The sequence below is a fragment of the Lissotriton vulgaris genome, chromosome 2_1 (genome assembly GCF_964263255.1).
Source record: "Lissotriton vulgaris chromosome 2_1, aLisVul1.2, whole genome shotgun sequence".
In the NCBI taxonomy this organism is placed as follows: domain Eukaryota; kingdom Metazoa; phylum Chordata; class Amphibia; order Caudata; family Salamandridae; genus Lissotriton; species Lissotriton vulgaris.
Genome location: NC_141687.1, coordinates 2,014,691,113 through 2,014,706,737, shown reverse-complemented (window position 1 = coordinate 2,014,706,737; position 15,625 = coordinate 2,014,691,113). Strand labels below are relative to the sequence as shown.

Sequence of the window (15,625 nt, the reverse complement as noted above, 5' to 3'; positions counted from 1 at the left end):
CCGTCAGCTGGCAAGAATTATTGTGGCGGCTTATAAAACGGTTGGCCGCAATTCTAAGGGTGCAAAGGTTTTTCTTGAAAAAGAAAAGAAGCAGCCCCAGGGACAGTCTTCGGAAACAGGTGGACAGCCCAAGTCCAAAAAACAAAATTGGCCTAAAAAGCAGAATCAGGGTAAGCAACAACAACAACAGACACAGGTTTCGAGTCCGGCGCCTTCACAACCTGCGCAGTCAGAACGAGTTTATGATTTGCGCGATCGCGCGATGATTAAAACGCCAGAGAGATATCAGGCTTCTGACCAACGCTCTCCTCGTTCCTTTCAGGACTCATCGGCTCCGTCAACCGGTGGTGGAGGGGGCGGCAGGGGCAGGGGTGGCCAGCAAGGACGTGGCCAGCCCCGCACGCGAAGTGAAGGGGATCAGCGGGACGACTCTACGCCTAAGAGACCGCAGTTTGCCAAGAAGAAAGTCGCAGCCTTGACGGCGCATCGATATGCCCCAGATAGTGAGAACGCGGCTTCGGAATCTGACGTGGGCTCTGACCTTGCTGGACAGCGCGGCGGAGATTACCATAGTGAGAGAGGCCCTCCGTCCACTGTTGAAGGTGACAGCGACTGACACTTATGTTGTAATCGAAACAGCTGATACACATGTTGCTCCCCCTGAAAGACTTTTTGAAATTGTCCTGTTAATTGAAGGTGACATGCAGCGAACTGTAAAAGGGGTATTTTGGGAGAATCTTTCGGATACGTATGACATTTTGCTTTCGGAGGCTGACTGGCCCCCACCTTTTGTTCTCGCAGCTCCGCGAGGGGAGGAGGTAATCCTCCCCAGTTTCGCGCACACTGTGCCGAGAGTGGAAGCGCTGCATTTTGCAGAAGAGTGGGCTCTGGCGCTTGCGCCGGCTGTGTACCGGAATCAGTGTGGCTGGGATAAATTGTCCCCTAGCCATGAGATTCCTTTACGGTCACAGCCGCAGCCACAACCCCAGTATCCCATACGGCGTGAAGCTAAAGCTTCGGTCGCGGCTATCCTTGAACAATTGGAATATCAAGGTGTAATTGAAACGTGTGTGTCACCAATGAATAATCCCCTTTTTACTGTTAACAAGCCGGACGGCTCATATCGTCTGGTTTTGGATTACCGGCATTTGAACTCGCATTGCCGTAACTGTGCAGTACAGAATACTCACGGCTCTGCCCTAGTGAATAGTCTTGAGCGTAAACGGTTCAAAACCACGCTTGACATTTCCAATGGTTTTTATGCACATAGATTAGATGGTCTAAGTTCCCAATGGACCAGTTTTACGTGCGGCGGCGTACAAAAAATGTTTAAACGACTCCCAATGGGATATAAAAATAGTCCTGGAGTGTTTTCCGCCCGCATAGTCTCTCTTTTGGAGAGTTTCGATCCAGTTGCATGTTCGTATGTGGATGACATTTATCTCACAGACGACGAACTTTGGGTGCATCTGTGTCGTGTAAACAGCATAATTTGTAACTTTGCAGACATGGGTTACAAGTTTAACTTTGCAAAATCACACATTGCGGAGTACACAGTGTTGTTTCTAGGTTATGAACTTAACCATGAAGGAAAGGGATTGGCTCCTCACTTCCTGGAGAAGTGCGCGCAGTTGCGCTCTCCGACAACGCTGAAAAAATTACAGTCTTTACTGGGTTTTTTAAATTTCGGGAGGACATACATTCCGGAATATGCCCAGCGTATCAAGCCTTTATATGCTTTGGTACAACCATCTTTTTCCAAATCATGCTGGCTGCCTGAGCATTCAGCCATTCTGCAGTCTTTGCAGGCTGATTTGCTCACTTCTGACTACTTACAGACCCGTGATAACCAAACCAACCTGGTGATAAGAATTATCCCTGGGACGGTGGGTTTCACGTACCTGACTTTTAATGAGGGGGATACTGTACCTATTGCTTACAAGTCACACTTGTACACTTCGGCTGAACTGCGTTTTTCCACTGTGGAGAACGTTTTAACGGCTGTGCAGATGGCAATTCTTAAAGAACGTGCCCTGTCGCAGGGAAAGCGCATGTTGGTTGTTACCCCGTGTCCTGCCTTGGAGGCGGTCACGAAAGCCAGTGTACCTAATTCTAAAGCTTTGCACCCTCGGTGGATTCAGTGGGCTACATCCTTGACATCTCAGGATGTCACGTTTATTTTTGACGCCGCTTTACGGTCGCAGGAGTATTTACAGTATGAATTTGTTCATCCTGCTCCTTTAGCAATGCGGCCGTTGGAGGATTTCCACTGTATCATTTACACGGATGGTTCGGCGCAGGTTGCGCATGGCTCTAAACATGCCTACGTTTCCGCTTGCGCCATTGTGGTCGGTGCCATGGTGAACGATGAGTTCAAGTCCAGTGTCGTGCACACGCAAACACTAGGAGACTGCACGGCACAATTAGCAGAGCTCCGTGCTCTTATGCTCGCATTGGAGCACGCAGATCCTAGTGTGACGACTTTAATCGTAAGTGATTCTTACTACTGTGTCCAGTCTTACAATGAGAACTTGTTCTTTTGGATTCAGAATGATTTTCGTGATTCCAAGGGTAGCACAATAAAACATAAAATGATCTGGGTCCGAGTGGCGGAACTTAAAGAGAAACTGCCGCTCGTGTTTGTGATTCATACTCTCGGCCACCAGCGCGTGGGGGTCCACGCTGTTGGCAACTCGCTTGCTGATGAAGCAGCGAAGTCAGCGGTATCAAAATACTTAGTTGCAGCAGTCACAAGGTCCAAAAGCAAAATAGATGATGACATCTTGGCGGCTGTTGCTGCCACGGCGAAGGGTGGTAAATATCCTGCGGGGTTCCCTTCGAAGTACACATACCACTTAAGTCCCGATAAGGTTCCTTATGTGAAAATTCCTGAAGTTGGAGAGCGTCTAGTTCCCAACTCGGATCGCAGAGCTTCTCTGATTACAGCGGCTCATGAAGGTGTGGCGTCTGCGCATGCGGGCGTCTCAGCCACTGTATCTCAGCTACAACAGAGGTTCTGGTGGCGGGGACTGTACAAACAGACGCGCGATTATGTCCTTATGTGTGACATTTGTCAGCAGATCAAGCCTTCTACTGCTGCGCGTCCGCCTCAGACACAGTTGTACATCTCTAATAAACCACTTGGATGTGTTTATTTGGATCACTGCGGTCCTTTTTCTTCTGATACTGCGTATAAATACATCTTAGTAGCAGTTGACTCATGCACACGCTTTGTATGGGTATGGCCGCATCGTAGCGCTGATTCGCGAACTGTCATTAAGGATTTGCGTGTCTTTGTGGGAATCTTTGCTTGTGGTGCTTTCCATTCGGACCAGGGTCCGGCTTTCGCCTCTAAGGCGTATAAGGATGCTATGGTTTCGTTGGGAGTACAGGTGAAGTTTTCAAGTCCCTACAGGCCTGAGGGCAATTCTGTAGTAGAAAGAATGAACCGCGACTTAAAGCAATCTTTGACAGCCCGTGTTATAGGCACTGGTAGAAACTGGCTGACCCACCTCTATGGCGTGCAGCGTGCGCTTAATAATCTCCCTAGAAGGTCTCTGGGTGGGCGGACCCCATACGAAATGCTCTTTGGTATCAAGATGTACGTCCCTGACCTTGATGGTGCAGACTGCCAGGCCCAGGCCGCGGCCTTTGACGTAGATGAACATTGCAATGTTTTACAGAATCTACAAAAGACCAGAGACAGTCTTGCAAAGGAACACTTGCCCTCCACGTCGGATGATGCGTTGCAGATCCCGGTAGTTGGCTGGCTACCCCAAGTTGGAGAACTGGTTCGAGAGAAGATCGATAACAAGAAAGAGTTTGGTCCCTCGTATCGAGCGCCGGTTCGAGTCCTTGGAGTGAAGGGCACAAGAACAGTCATTTTACCACCACTTCCAGGTCGTAAAGAAAACAGATTTATTTCTATTGACAATGTCAAGGCACACAGGGTGGCCGATTCTTCATAGCATGACACCGGCTGTATCCTGTCCTTCCATGGTGAGGCACTCTGTGCTGGCTATTACATCTGGTGCAGATCAGGAGGTGTCCCTCGAGATGCCTGCCATATCCAGTCCTTTATTAAATACTATTCCTGTTACTAACATTGATGAGGTGACCTATGCAGAGCCTGCTGATTTATCTATGTCCGATTTACATGCTCGTTTGGCTAACCAGTCCAGATTCTCTTTTGACTCTGATTCGGAACTTTCAAAGAAACCATCGACTATTGCAAAATATGCCACGTTGTTTAAAAAACATTTTTTAGTTCCACCTTGGACATACATTTGGCTGATACTATTTTCATTTTATCTTTTTATGTCAATTGGTTTTGTGTTTTATTTTTTCCGCCTGATTGATGGCCATTATGTGAAAGAAAGAACAGGAATTCGGTACCTTAATGGAACATTGGCCCCTCTTTCCTCCTCACATTCAGCACACAGACTAAAGAGAGACTTACATTCAGTAGAAATTACTGCTTGGCCTGTCCTTGATGGGATTGTGTGGGATGCGGTTAGGTTTCAGATACATGGCCCCACAGAGGTTATTAATGTTCCTAATGTGCTTAGAGTAAACATGGGAGATGTGATTAAGCAAAATATTCATTCTGATGATTGGGATCTTCAGGCCGTAGAAGCATTGTTCTCTGATTTGAAATATTATGCGGCCTTTGATGATGAGGATTTATATTTAGATTCTGTCAATTATGGTGATTTGTTTTGTTACCAACATTATGGAGATCATTTCTTGCACAAGACAAGTTCCAGGCGGGTTCCTGTGAATTACACTCAGTGGGAACATTGCCCTACTCCTTTACAGGGGAGCTCAAGTACGTTTCTGGGAAAATACTCTTACTTTACAGATTTTAATCATTCAAATCCTGAGTCATTTTATTTTAAAGTGAACCAGAAATGTATGCCCAAAGTTAGGCTAACTAACACAAAATTGCTGTATTCAAAGTCCTTTCTAGAAAGGTTATCTGTGGATGGCTATGAGTTATGGAAGGATGCTATTGACCTTAAATCGATTTGGGGTACCAAAGATTGGCAGGTACAAGGCACTGAGGCTTTGCATCGTGCATGTCTCATCCCGAATCACATGTTGTTTTTAAATTCGACTGTTTCCCAAACAACATGTTTTGGATTGGCTACATCTAAAAAATTAAATACCCCTACTATCCCTGATTTGGAAGAATATTCAGGTTGGAGTAATTTCACTACATTATCCATAAGTGAGATACAAGCACTTATGCAGAATTCCTCCTTTAATATTTCCAGTTTTGATCCAGATGGGTGGCTTTTATGGCAAAGAAGCTCTGATTCTTGCCAACGTCGTTTTTTGGGTTTGTCTGAAGGTTTTACACACATCAGGCCAGATCCCAGGTTTGACACAGATCACACTGTTACAACTTATTCAGTAGGCAAATTGTGTCAGAACTGGTTACAACATTCCACATTAGCTGCAGTTAAACTGCATCTGTCACAGTTGAATGAGAATATAGAGCTAAATGATTTTATAAAAGGCCCGACTATGGGTAGGTCTAAACGCTTTATTTATGCTGTTTACAATGAAATTTGGAAATTTTCACAAGTCGAAGCAGCTAAACGCCTGAGGGCTATTGATCAAGCCAATTTGGAAAAAGTGCTTGCAGTGGTCGATAACAGTATTAACATGCTTTCTTCCAGAATTTACACATTGGATAATATTGTTTCTTCTGTTGTTGATATTGTACATGATGAGGTGTCCACGTTATACCATGGTCAAAATCAATTGCGTTCTGTAATGCAGTTTGCCTGGACTCTACAGACAATTAAGGCTGGTCGAGTTCCCTGGACCTCATTGAACGTTTCATCCCTTTTCGCCCCTTTTAATCTTACTGAAAAACAGCGCATGCTTTCAATGCGTGATGCATCATTTTCTATGTTACATATTGAGAAGCTAGAATCCTTGCCTTTTTCTGTTGCTGAAACCACTACTGCCACATGGCTTATTCATGGTTTAATTACATTACCATTTCCTTTATATAAATTTACTAACTGTATGCGATATATTGCTATAGGACGATATGAACCACTAGGCAATGCATTCCTACATGAGGCATGGTCATTACCATACACATACAGATGTCTGAAGGATGGGAAAGAAGTGAATCTTAATGGTGAGGAATGCACACAGTCACCTGACCATTCATTAATATGCAGACACATTCAGTTACACGGTTCTTGTAATCAGGACCGCCCAAATTTAGCATGTGTTTTAAAAGGCACGCCAGTTCCAGCGGTGGTTCCCACATTCACATTATTAGCTAATGGTAGTTATTTGCTTTTAAACAACGAATTATGTTGTGGTTTATTAATTGGTGTGGCATATGTGGTAACTGTATCAGAGCGTGTAGTGTGCTGCAAGAATGTTCTATACCCACCCACGCATGGTTCTGCAGATGTCTCCATCTGGCCACGGATTCCAACCTTGGAAGCAAAATTCAATGGTTTAAGCAGAATAAGGGCCCATTTGTCTCAAAAACAAGTGACCCTGAGTTCGGCCCGGGAAACTTATGTCCTTCACATAGCCAACACCCGCACAGAGGTGCAGGCGCTTTTAAATACTGATTTGCCGTTTCATTTCTGCGAGCTGGTACACCAGATATTTAATGCTTCTTCAACGACTGGGCTGGCACATTTTTTCAAGTTAGTCAGCAGTGGCCTCGTGACTACGTTTGAAAAGGTTTTTAGTATCATTCCCACGTTTTTCCACACTATTTTTTCGAGTTTGTTTGGTGGACTACCTGTGTTACTGGCTGTAGCCGCAGGCATTCTGTTGGTGTTTTTCTTCATAAAACATGGATGCCCATCCTGCGCAAGACGCCGTTCAACGCCTCCTGACACTGTGCCGTAATCGGATGCTCAATTACTATGGAACATTGCCGCTTGCAGCATTAAGCACGGCCTATAGATTGTCATTTCGGTTCACCGACTTCACGTGTGTCCAACCTGTGTTTCACTGCCTGAGCTGCGAGTTCGATTGGGCCATTGATTTGTGCCTATGCTTGAGGACTGCTCCTGACGTCGATTTTGATCAGCTAATGCGTCCCGTGGTGGCTCATGAGTTGATCTGTTCTGGCGAGAGAGTTATGGCCTTGGCAGCAATAAATGGAGTTCTGGGCCAATGGGAGATCTCTGCAGCGGCGGATGCCTTTCTGACACACAGCGATCTGGTGAACCCACCGAGTTGTCCTCTGACGTTACAGGAGGATCCGATGCTGGAGGAGCACGTATGTTCTTTCCCGTTGCTAAATTGGATTGCAGAACTGTTTTCGGATGATGGCAGTGATTTCATGCTGGAGGCTGTTGCAACTTTCTTTGCATATACTTTCCATTCATGACATGCCTGGGAGGAGTGCTTTGTTGTGAAATATGACTTTCCCCTCGCTGACTTGGAGAGATGGAGTGTGTTCAGCTGATGGAGAGTTCAATCACGTGATGTCGCTGAGGATTACGTCATTGTGGCACATGACTTTGGATATCGGATGAGTGCCTTGTTTTTTCTCTTACAGACATTTGGATTGATGCGGCCTGGTACTACTTTTATATTTTGAGACCTGGCGAATAACTTTTGGTTCGAAAGTTTTGTTTTTGTTTTTAGACTTGAGGCCACTGTAGGCATTCATACATATTCATTCATACATATTTTTAGCTTATTTTAGCTTAGGATTATTGAACTTTGCTTTCAATTTTTGTATCTGATTTAGTATTGCCTTTTCCCTTATGTTTGACGGTGCTCGGACCAATGGGGGGGTGTCATATGGATACTTCGTTACATATATTGCGTTAAGTTAGCATGAGTGCATTACACGTTTAAACAGCCTTTTTTCCTTCGGCTTCAGTTTTGCACACGACACATACTGGTTGTTGTCGCCTTCACCCTAGAAGCGGTGAGGTGGTTTATTTGAGAATAATATGTTATTTCTATGCTATCAGCTTTGCCTGGTACACTTGGTACAACTGTCTGCACACTGAGAGCTGCACACTCTAAAATTAACCTAACACAAGGTTGCTGGGAGGCTTGATCCTCGCACCACATTAGACATAACACAAATAATGTTGATGCCAACATTTTGGGCTCTACGCAGGTTTAAGATAGAGTTACACGGAATGAACGTAGACACTTGGTGCTGCGCATGAAGAGAGCTGGTAGCTGTTGATGTGAACTGCTCCTACTGACATTGAGAGGTATGGGGCCGCCCTGCTAAAGCCCAAACGAGACCTTCCTAGATATAATATAATATGCTAAGATAGGGTGCGCGAAATATAGGTGATATAGATTTCTATAGAAATTGCATTATAACATGCTAGCACCTTTTGCTTACTATGGATTAGTGACTATGCTGCTGACTCTGATTTTTATAATCTGCATTTTGGTATTATACAAGATACTGCGTTTGAGAACTTTGCATTGAATAATAAATATTTCAAACTTGCACTTGTGTTCTTTGACTCTCAGTTTTGGTTTGAAATGATTATATAACAAAAGAGTGTTCATGTGTTCCACGACTCCTGAGGTATTCTAAAGATCATGTTCTGGTTTGTCTAAGACATGGATCATTCCATAATGATCCATGAGACACTGTAGCTAGCTAGGTAAGGAGATTTCTGACACTGAGATGAGTTTTTGGATCATCCTAACTCACTGAGGTTCTAGATCTCTATGCACAGTTCTGTGGGAGAACGGAAACCCTGCTACAATGGGGATTCAAGAAAGCAGAAAGTAGCTTCATGAGATCAGTAATCATACTGCCACGGAATGCCCCTTTGACTAACCCTGGGCATAGGACTTTGCTACGCTCGCAGAGCTTGCGCTACTACGCGCTACATGAATTGCACGTAACACTGTGCAAAAATGCGTAGCTGGCATTTTTTGATTGCTCGCGGGCCTCAACGTCAAGTGGCTGACCGCGAGCGACCAAAATCAACATCCCGGCGAGACTTTTTTCTCGATCGCCGTCAGCAACATCAAGTTGCCGATCACGAGCGTGGAAAATATACCTCCCGGCGAGATTCTCAACGCGGGGAGGTCAGGTTTCTCATTGCGAGTGGCTGCATATGCTCGCGACCGCTCGCGATGAGAAACTACCAGTCCGCATTGAGAAAGCAGCCGCTCGAGTTCAAATCTGCTTGAGCGGCAGAAAATGACCGCTTGCACTGTGCAAGATGCTGTTTGCAATGATTGCACAGTGCAGACAAGCATCCGGCACTGTGCTATCAGCATTTTCCCAACGGCACTACGCAGTTTGCGTAGCTCGCGTAGTTCGAAGTGCACTTCGCATAGCTTACACATAGCGCTACTACGCGTACTACGCCCAGAGTTACCTTTGACACCCATGCGATTAGCCCTTGGCCTAAAGAATATAGTACATATAACAGTTTTTAAACCACTGGCTTATTGGCTTAGGGTTTGGGCTGGTAACACCCCAATACCACTAAGGCAATCTTTTATAGAAGTAAGAATACAAGACGAAATGGGGCGGATACCTTGGTTTAAATACATCAAAACCTGGTTTAACAGATTCGGAATGAATCAATTAGAGATAACCCGGAGTGAATTAAGGACACATTGGTCTTTTTTAGAGAGCAGATACTGGAACTACATATATGAAAATTGGTTGTGCAAGAACGACGTTGCAGGGGCAGCTCCTCCACTGGAGCAGAAGAGCGTCACCCCACTTAAGGGCCCCCCAAAGTCCCAGAGATGTAAAACAAAATGGTATTTATTTATTTATTGTTAAAGTTTTTGGACCAAACAAGACCTTCCACCTGACATTCATGTACACTCCATGAGGGTCATGCAAGCTTATGCTTTTCTTACTTGGGCCGTCCTACTGGGTTATTTCTACATGGTGGCCACTTGATCTTACTCACGGGTCATGCAAGCTGTAATGGGTACTTCCGCAGGGCTTTGTTGTATGATGTCGCTGCTTAATTACCACTACTCAGTCCCATATTCTGGGAGGATATTGCTTTTTTTAACCAATTTTTGTTATTTGTTTCTCCAAAAACAGCAGGCTGTAATACATTAGTATATTATAGCCATATGAATATCACTAGTTATATGTATTTTGATGCAGAAGTAGGGAGAGTTTTTCCTTCAAAACTTCGATCACCATCAGGATGGAGATCATGCCCACACAATCAGCATTGATTCTTTTGGAAATATAATTCACAAATATGATCATAAATATTTCTTACCTCTGCAGAAGACAAAAGGGACCCCAATATTATATCACAACTTGTGCCAGGGTCTCCAAGGTAAAGAAAAATGTGTAACATAAAATCAAAGCTGGCAGGATGTCCGGTGGTATGGTGCTTAAACAACATTAAAGACCTGTAACGTGCCTTGTTTAAAAGCAGAAACAAATCGATTAAGAGAACAATACTCTATAGGAGAAGCCACCGGGGTCGTACATGAATGGAAGCCTTTGCCTACAGTAAAATAGGCAGCATGGGGGGCGGAGGTGCACTAGGGAGTAGATCTGGAAGCAGCAGACCGGATTGGACTTCTGAAACGTAGCTGCGATCTAATGTGGTCTTAACCCTTTATCCTCTTCCCTCCTAGAGCAGACGGGTACAACTTAAGCCCATGAGAGTACAGTAGTATGCCAAAAGGTAGGGTGGATGCCTTAAATGGTATTTCTTTGGTACTCATTCATAAGGTGAAGAACCTGAGAGAAGTATCGACTATAAGAAAATGTTACTTAGCTTGAGAACCCATATTTGTAGAGAAAACTTCCAACTTACCACCCTCCCTTCTCCGCTTATGAGTTAGTTTCATTTGTAATTAAGGGCCATATGCCATATGTGTGAACTCAGTTTCCCATAGACACAGAATGGGTCAACCCCTTTGATACATCTGGCCCTGGATTCCTAGATATGCAGATGTGCCTATGCTGTTAATGTTGCCGTCCTCAAAACACCCAGGAGCAGATAAATAAATAGCAGCGTTTGCAACATTGAAACGGGAAATGGAATGTATGAAAAAAATTGCATTGCTAAATAAGAAATCGCAAATATTGTGATTTCTTATTTTGCGATAAATGGTTTTCTGAGAATTATTCTGAGAATCCTTATTTAGCATGTTTTCAGTTTTGCGAAAATCGCAATCAAGAAATCGCAAGTTAAGAAATCGCAAGTGTATGTAAGAAAAAATCGCAATTAGCGAATTCCTTAAAATTGCAAAATAAGAAATCACATTTAAGACCAAGTACAATCAGGTGGTAACCTGAAAATTTTTTGAAAAGTCACCCAGAATGCACAGAATTGGTTTCCAAAATGGCTGGACTATACCTGATAGCCAGGAGGCTGCGCATACAAGCTCTTGCACAGAGGAGACAGGAGAGGATCTTCAGATTGCGCATAACGCTGTTCTCCAGTATTCAATCTTTCATAGATTCACATGCTTGTATCTTCCCCGTCGTCATGGTGGGAGTCTCCCGGTAAATAATAATCATAGCAGTAGAAGAAAAACTGCCTGAAACCATAGAGTAGAGAAGCCAGAGGGTAACCTCTCCTCCTCATTATGTGGCCCAAACTACAGCCAATCAGCAACCAGCCCCAGCCTACACCATTCCCAGCAGAGCCACCATACCTCAGATTTCTAACCGCCTTCGTGTGAGAAGGAGTCTCCCTGAGCTCTGCTCAGTTTTTTCTCTCTCTTCACTGAACTTTTGACCTTTGTCAGCTGGATTCAGGTACTGTTTTTTCTTGTTGGAATTACTTCAGTCACGATGTCTGAAAGCTCTAAGAAGAGTCTTTTCAGAGTTTGCAGATCCTGTGGCAAGGCCAGGCTTTTTTCTGAGGATCCTCACAAGGAATGCTTGTACTGCCTGTACCCCAAGCATATCCCTAAGGACTGCAAGTACTGCCAGAACTTCCCTCCCAAAACTCTGAGGGATAGGGAAGGGCGCCTCCTAATATGGCTTCAGAAAAGGAAGGTTCATGACTCCGAATCTGAAGGAGAAGCCATGGGACACTCCTCTAAGAAGTTAAGAGGGTCCTCTGAGGAAAAGGGAGATGTGAGGCAAAAAGCAGGAAAATCTAAGGAAGGTGAACCTTCTACTTCACTCCCTCCAACTCCTCTCAAGCCTTCCTCAGAAAAGAGGGCTCCGTCGTCGCTTCCGTCAACGAGATCTGTTAAAAATCCAGTCAGATCGACGACGAGATCGTCGACGACGGCGGCGAAGACCGTTCCGTCGACGATGGCGACGACGACCGTTCCGTCGACGACCAGGACCAGTCCGTCGACGACGACGACAGTCTCGATGTCGACAGCTTCGTCGACGACGATGACAACGACGACTCCGTCGACGGTGAGTGTTAAGTCTTCGTCGACGGCGAGATCTTCGTCGACGAGCATCCCGTCGACGACCCCGTCGACGGCGGATAAATCATTGAAGATGTCTTCTCCAACAAAAATAACGTCAACTTACATTTCTGTTAAAAGGATTGCTCCGTCGACGGGGGGGTTGACGAGCAGAAAAGGAGAGTTTTCAACGCCAAAGATATCACCTCTGCTACCTTCCACCATTCTAGATGGCCAGGAATCGGAGGAGGAAGGATCTTTTGGAGCGGCGTACAGTCCTTCGCAGCTCCATATTAAGCATCAGGACACTGATGAGGAAGATCAACAGGAGGACTATGCCTTCACAGACCGGCCGGTCAGGGGCCAAATGAGATATGAGTCTTTCCACCATGCCTATCACTATGATGATGATGAGGAGGAAGTGGATACGCCTGCACGAGATGAGTCAATGTCGGTACCAATCTCTTTAATATCCGACTTAAGGAGTATGATAGACAACTATTATCGTCGTTTTCCAGAAGATAATGCTCCGGCGGCCTCTGAGAAAAGCTCTCAACCTGTTAAAGAGGCGCCTATAACTCAACCACCTCCCCCTCCTCGGAAGGAGGTTCAAAACGTAATTACAATTCGTGATGACCTGAATGAGTCGGATCATGAGAAGGAAGAAGGAGAAATTGCTCAGGACGAGGAAGTGGGAGACGAATGGAACCAATATATCGCTCCAACGTCTCCGGCGTCTCCCTTGCCTCAATCAAGTTCTCCTCCAGCGGATATAGCCAGCTTTCATGACCTGATGGAGAAAGCGGCTACAAGGTTCAAGCTTTCTATGCCAGTAAAGGAAAACGATTGCTTCCTTTATGACTTTAAGGAGTCCTCCAGGAAGTCGGTAAGAGCTATTCCTATCATTGAGCATATCTGGGAGGAAGGACTCAAATTGATGAAGAATCCAGCTTCAGTCCCAGCGTCCATACCCAGGCTGGACAAGAAGTATCGCGCTGTAGAGAAGGCTCCAGCATGCCTTATTGGACATCCTCGTCCAGACTCGGTGGTGACTCAAGCAGCCCAGAAGCGCTCCAAGAACCCGATGGCCACATGCGTGGCGCCCCCAGATAAGGAGTGCAAGAAGATGGATGGCATAGGAAAACGCTTTGCGGTGATGGCAGCGGCTTCCATCAAAGCTACCAACGCAATGGCTCTGCTGAGTCGGTTCAATAGACAGATGTGGTCGGACATCGCGCCTTTCCTGTCGCACCTTCCGGAGGACAAGAAAGAGGAGGCAACTACCATTCTTCAAGATGGAGCCAGAGCAGCGTCGGAGTCCATAGATGTGGCAATGGACATATCATCTTTAGCTTTTCGCCAAATGGCCGGGGCGATAACCCTACGAAGGCAGGGATGGCTCAAGGCTACGTCTTTTCGGCCGGAAGTCCAGTCTAAGATATTGGATATGCCATTCGATGGAGAAAGTCTCTTTGGAAAACAGATTGATGAGGCGTTGCAGGGGATAAAAGCAGATACCGACACTGCTAGATCCTTGGGATCATTGCAACAGGGCCGTTATCAGTCCTTTCGCGGTCGAGGATCCAGAGGACACTTTCAACAACAACGTTCCTCTTATCAATCTAATCGGTACCAACCGTATAACCAGCAGGGCTACCATCAGTACCCCTCCAACCAACAATATCGGTCCTCAAACACTTCCTTCCAGCAGCAGGGAAGGAGAAAGTCCGCAGCCAGAGGAAAGCAGGACTCTGGGCGCAGACAGTGATGTTCCGCAGGCGCCTCTATTGCCGCTTCAGATCAACCAGTTCCACTACCTCTCTCAGTTTCTCCCGTATTGGCAGTCCATAACATCGGACAGATGGGTATTGGACATTATTACACAGGGTCACACCCTGGAATTCTCGCAAAAACCTCCAAATCGTCCACCCCTTTGCAGAGTTCATCAACACCTAACGGCTCTCAAAGCAGAGGTCTTATCGCTCATTCTGAAAGGAGCAATAGAGGAGGTACCACCAAACCAGCGGGGAACAGGTTTTTATTCGCACTTTTTCCTTATAAGGAAAAAGCAGTCATCGAAATGGAGACAGGTGCTGGACCTCAGAGATCTGAACACATACATAAAAAAGATTTCTTTCCGTATGCTATCCTTGCAGGAAATTCTGCTACTGCTTCGCAAAGGAGACTACATGGTCTCTCTAGACCTGCTGGAAGCATACTTCCACATTCCGATTCACGAAAAGCACAAAAAATATCTTCGATTCATGGTGGAGGGGCGCCATTTCCAGTTCAGAGTTTTACCTTTCGGACTGAAATCCGCCCCCAGAGTTTTCACGAAATGCATGGCCCCTATAGCGGCGCACTTAAGAAAACAAGGTCTACAGGTGTTCCCATACTTGGACGACTGGTTGATAAAAGGACCATCGTTCCAAGCAACGCGAAGATCTCTACAAATGAGCATGGATCTCTTCCAAGGTCTAGGTCTTCGGATAAACAAGGAAAAGTCATCCTTTGTCCCGACTTGCGTTCTACAGTTCTTGGGAGCAATCTTGAAAACACAAGAATTGAAAGCTTACCCTTCAGAGGAAAGGATAATGAAAATCTTAAATCTGACTGCATCCCTAGCAGCAAAAAAGTTCACTTCCATCAGGATATTCAAATCATTACTGGGAATGATGTCCTCTTGCATTCCGCTGATCCCCAACTGCCGGTTGCAAATGAGACCGTTACAGGAAGCCCTGGACAAGCAGTGGGTCCAAGCCCAGGGTTCCTTCGACGACAAGCTGGTCATAACAAATCAGATCAAGCGGGCAATGTCATGGTGGGGTATCAGGAGCAACCTAACAAAGGGCCTCACTTTCGAACCACAATCACCAAGCTACGTCATGACGTCAGACGCTTCATTGCGAGGTTGGGGGGCTCATCTGCAAGACCTAGAAATTCAGGGCCTTTGGTCTCCTCAAGAGGCGAAACGTCACATCAACCTCTTGGAATTGGAAGCAGTCTTTCTGGGCCTCCAGGCTTTCCTTCCCAGGATCCAAGGTTCAGCGGTTTTGGTGCGGACAGACAGCACAACAACAATGTTTTACCTGCGCAAACAGGGTGGAACGAGATCAAAACCCTTGTCGATTCTGGCACAAAGAATCTGGAAATGGCTATTGTGTCAGAAAATATCGCTGCAAGTAGAACATGTTCCGGGAGTGGACAACACAAAAGCGGATCGGTTAAGCAGGTCATCCGACATTTGCCACGAGTGGGAAATCAACCAGATCCA

The 15,625-nt window shown here is 45.6% G+C and overlaps 1 protein-coding gene across 2 annotated transcripts in view; it reads left to right on the top strand.

The window, feature by feature from the left end:
- Positions 1-15,625, top strand: part of PDE8A (phosphodiesterase 8A) — a 2,218,572-nt gene that overhangs the window by 2,168,546 nt on the left and 34,401 nt on the right. The window lies entirely within an intron of this gene.